At 41.9% G+C, this 5000-nt stretch overlaps 1 protein-coding gene across 2 annotated transcripts in view; it reads left to right on the plus strand.

Moving 5' to 3' along the window:
* smpx (small muscle protein X-linked) overlaps positions 1 to 1083 on the plus strand; it is a 13384-nt gene extending 12301 nt beyond the window's left edge. For both annotated transcript variants that reach the window (XM_048266817.1, XM_048266816.1), the window contains exon 5: positions 171 to 1083. The gene's annotated coding sequence lies outside the window, so the exon portion shown is untranslated. The remainder of the gene's footprint in view (positions 1 to 170) is intronic.
* Positions 1084 to 5000: the final 3917 nt, after the last annotated feature.

The following is a 5000-nucleotide window of genomic DNA, read 5'->3' on the forward strand; positions in this document are numbered from 1 at the left end:
CTTTTGTCCTGTACTCCTGCACGGGCCCCAGCTTCATAGAAAAGTCATCACACTGTGACTGCACCACCCACAAATCACAAATGTTTTAAAGTGAGCGATATCTCTCCCTCACACACACACACATTCTCTCTCTCTCTCCTATTCACTCTTTCTTTCTCTCTCTCCTTCAGATCCCCTGCTCCCTGCCCTGAAGAAACACATGGACTGAGCTACTCTGGGTCCCAGACCTGCACCCACACAGACAGCCCTTTCCTGCTCAACTACTGTATCGCCCAAGTGCACACACACACACACACATGCACACACACGCACACATGCACACACGCATGCAAACACACACACACACACACACACACACGCACACACAACAACAACCAGTAGTGGTAGTGCCAAGACAGTATCTTGGCAAAACGTTTGATGATACCAATAAAGATCAAGCCTGTTTATTAGAGGCATCAGATGGGCCTGTGGAGAATTGACCAGCTGTTGACCACCTGTGGAGAATTGACTACCTGTGGGAGGAACCAAAACAAGCGCAAGCCCCAAGACCTGGCCACAACGGGACTGTGGAAGACCTTCAACGGGGGGCAGATCCTTTGCTCTGAAAGACTGACCAGGGGAGAGGAGGAGCAAGCACACACACACACACACATACACACACACACACACACACACACACACACACACACACATCATACACACATAACACACTGTTACAAATGTCATCTCTGTTTCTCATAGAGTATGTCCGTTGGCTTTCTGTTACGCACTTGCAATCTGCTGTTCCTGATGCCACACACTGGTCTTGGGAAATCTGACCTTTAAAAGTGTGGTGTTTGGTTGTGCTGGTGAGCATGAGGATCATGTATTAGGACTGGTTTTAGAGTCTAAGTCACTTAAGTTCTGTGTGCGTGTGTGTGTTTGTTTTGTTTGTGTTTCTTTGACTACTGTGTTGTATTCACTCAGATAATCTACTTTCAAGTCTGACAAATGATCTATTGTATGCATCCTAAAGCTGACGAAGTTGTAGTCAACAAACTCACCTTCGATGAATGTGACTCAAAAAAAAAAGATGGAAGTTTTTTTGTGTTTCCTTTATTTATTTATCCATTGCTTGATATTGCACTCCTCTGAAGTCATTCTGTTTAGACTGTTTGTTGCAGCGAAGCAGCCAACAGTATGTTAAATTATGATTAATCATTCACACTGACAAGAGTCAAAAATATCTCACACACATACACACACATAAAACAAATACAAATGGACAATATAGAGTTTGGTCCAAAATGAGATATCTCCATTTGTAAGAATAAGTTATGATTTTCTCATTGTGCATTTCAGGTAATATCAGTATAATTGCATTTGTGTTTGATTGAAGTAAATCCATTAATCCATTAAGTAAATCCATTGACAAACAATCTATTTGCAGGACTGACACGGCATGGAAAACAAAATAATAATAATAAAAAAAGATCTTAAAAAAATGTCATTAAAATGAAGAGAACTTCTTTTGTAACCAAACTCTTCTTAAAAGTAATCAACTGTGGAAACAACCCACTCATTTCAGTTTTCTCAACTGGAAAACTGTCCTTTAAGGTCGAGAACTGTTCTTGTCATGCAGAGATGCTTTTTAAAGCAACACTAGTGAGCTAACTAAGAAAGCATGCAAAAACCTTCCAATCAAAACACCCAGAGCCTTGATGGCATTGGTAGAAGCTGCTACCTGGTGTCTTGTTGCGATAGTGTCAGCAATATTATACTGGGCAGCGTTTTCAATTTTGCAGCGTGTTCCTTGCCTGGTTCCCTAGACTCAGTCACTTTGTGAACAGAGTCTGGGTGCTCTCCGTTAGGGACTGTTTCCAACCCTAGCATCATAATGGCCATAGACCTTGTGTTAACCTTGAAGACAGTTTGTCCAGTGTAACCAATCACATTGCATTAACCAAAACAATGCATCTACCTTTGATGCGTACATTTACACGTTCTTCTGATGCGTACATTTACACGTTCTTCTGACGTGTACATTTACACGTTCTTCTGACGTGTACATTTACACGTTCTTCTGTTTGCAATGTCTTTATGTTTGCATCTCCTCTTGTCGCTGATTGGCTCTGATTGGATACTAGGCGGATATATGGCCAAGCCAATGGTTTCCAGTTACGAACACAAAACTTACAGCGTATATTGGATGGCTGGTGGGAATGACACAGGTGTAGATTTGTCCTTCAGATGATCATATGCAATCAAAATGAATTTGAGGATTACACCAAAATAGTTTCCTGATGAATGCATTCCTCAAAAGGTTGCAGGATTGGACAGGATTGAATGACAGGTGAAAGTGTCCTTATCAGAAATAAAGTCATATCCATGGTTAGAGACATACAGACAGATCCTAGCCTGAGTGGCCTGTTTTATTCTGGGATTTACTAGACCCTGTAAAGTTCCCCTCAAAATGGCAGCCAAGAGTGCCATGCTCTGCTGGCAGTGTTGTTTAAAACAGGGGAAAGATGTCTGCTTTGGCAGAGCGACTCTGGAGACCAAACATGGCACCAGTGGTATCAGTGGACATGCGAGAGAGGCCAGCTTGAGCACACATACGCTGCTTGAGATTGGGAGTATAAAATTGCTCGCTGTCGCCGGAGTTAAGGGTGGCGTTGTCCCTTTCTCCTCTGTCGAGTGTGATGTCTGGGGGTGCCAAGGATTACCAGGGCATTTGCCACAACCCACAATGCACTGGGACAGCAGCTGCCCCAGCTAATCAGTTAATCCCTTCCTTTATCTTCCTGTGCCCACAATACCCCAATACCACACCAGGAGGATGAGCTAAGCTCCAGTTTACAACTGTGTTCACCACTATCCCCTCTCTGACAGAGTGGCTTCATTGATTCACAGAAGCTATTCGACTTCCCACACAGTTTGGAGCCCCTGACGTGTACAGTCAGAGACAGCATGGACCATGATGGGAGATTGGAGGCCGTATATTCTCGGTACATTATTATTATGAATATTGTTTTTCTACTGGAGAGCAGAGATGAACCTAGAAGAACTGCATTGCAAAGTAAATAAACCTGCAAGATATAGCATATACAATCTTGCAAATACATAATTGGGATTATGAAAGGTTAATGTTTGATAAAAACATTCTAGTTATTCTAATCCTTTTGGAATATCCCAAACATTCTCCTATGCATACTCCTAAACATACCTAAACAACATTTCATTGCAGAAAATGAAAGGACATTGTGTAAAATAGCATATATACTGATATATCTTAGCCAGGGGGAAGCTTTAATCACTTGACGTTTGCTTCCTGCAACAGTGACAGGTCACTGCTGTCCAACTTGTCACTTGTCACAGTGTTGCACAACACCTGCATATAAAACATGTCCCGTCTGCTGTCAGGCATTTTATGCCTGGACCAGAACAGTCCTCTGAATCCCTCCCAAGAGGCCGCAGAGCGCTGAGCCCTGATCCAAGCCTCCATGGCCCCTGTGTCAGGCCATTCTAAACCCAAACACACTGACGCTGCTATATATAGAGCAGCATCCATCTCAGGTCAGACTGCATATCATGGGGGACAAACAGGACAAGATCACTCACACGTGGTGCCCTCAACCCTTCTGTTATACATCTGCACAAAGCTAGCAGTATGAATCACATACAGGTCATCAAAGCTAGCAGTATGTATACAGTTCATCAAAGCTAGCAGTGTGTATCACATACAGTTCATCAAAGCTGGCAGTATGTGTCACATACAGTTCATTAAAGCTAGCAGTATGTATACAGTTCATCAAAGCTAGCAGTATGTATCACATACAGTTCATCAAAGCTAGCAGTATGTATACAGTCCATCAAAGCTAGCAGTATGTATACAGTTCATCAAAGCTAGCAGTATGAATCACATACAGTTCATCAAAGCTAGCAATATGTATACAGTTCATCAAAGCTAGCAGTATGAATCACATACAGTTCATCAAAGCTAGCAGTATGTATACAGTTCATCAAAGCTAGCAGTATGTATACAGTCCATCAAAGCTAGCAGTATGAATCACATACAGTTCATCAAAGCTAGCAGTATGTATACAGTCCATCAAAGCTAGCAGTATGTATACAGTTCATCAAAGCTAGCAGTATGAATCACACACAGTTCATCAAAGCTAGCAATATGTATACAGTTCATCAAAGCTAGCAGTATGAATCACATACAGTTCATCACAGCTAGCAGTATGTATCACATAGAGTTCATTAAACGTTGATCTCATCAGAAGGAGAACAATTATGTATATGTGTTACAATACTGTATATGTGAAGTGTTAAAACTCCACCATGGGGGTTTTGGTGTAAAACTAGCAAGCTGACTATCTAAAGCAAAGTGTGCATGCACTCGGCAAAGACCATGCAAACAGCCAGGCTGGCACTGTTAAATGCTTGATAGCATGATATGCTGTTGTGTAGCAATGTGGTTGGGTGGTTGGCAATGTTGAGCTGTGAAAGCTTTTTAAACATTTTCAACGTTCTCAAGGGTCCTGTACCGCATACTTATATAGTGCATAGTCAGGTCAGCCAGTGAGAGTGACGAGAGTGTTTATGTCTGTTACTTGTCCATGTTGCATCAAAATGACCTGGAAGATAGGACCAAATCTAGTAGCCTAGCTCAGTGGTTTTCAAAGCGGGGACCACAAGCAACACATAGCCTACATTTGAAAAATGTAAAATATACCTATTACTATGAGGGTTGTTATACAATGCCATTATAATAATTTGTTGCTGAACATTACATTTTTTACACACTGTATGCTCCATCGCAAAGTGCTTGTTGCTAAAATAATTATTAGGACTGCTTAATGTATTTTTACATTTGCTGTAGTATTGTCAATGGGTTTAATAACACATCAAGGGGGTCCTTGGGCAGAACCTAGTGGTTTTTGGGGGGCCTTGTCGTGGAAAAGTTTGGGAACCCCTGGCCTAGCTTATAAAACACATGCAGCAGCTATAACCAG

This window comes from Alosa alosa, chromosome 16 (genome assembly GCF_017589495.1).
Source record: "Alosa alosa isolate M-15738 ecotype Scorff River chromosome 16, AALO_Geno_1.1, whole genome shotgun sequence".
NCBI classification, from domain to species: domain Eukaryota; kingdom Metazoa; phylum Chordata; class Actinopteri; order Clupeiformes; family Clupeidae; genus Alosa; species Alosa alosa.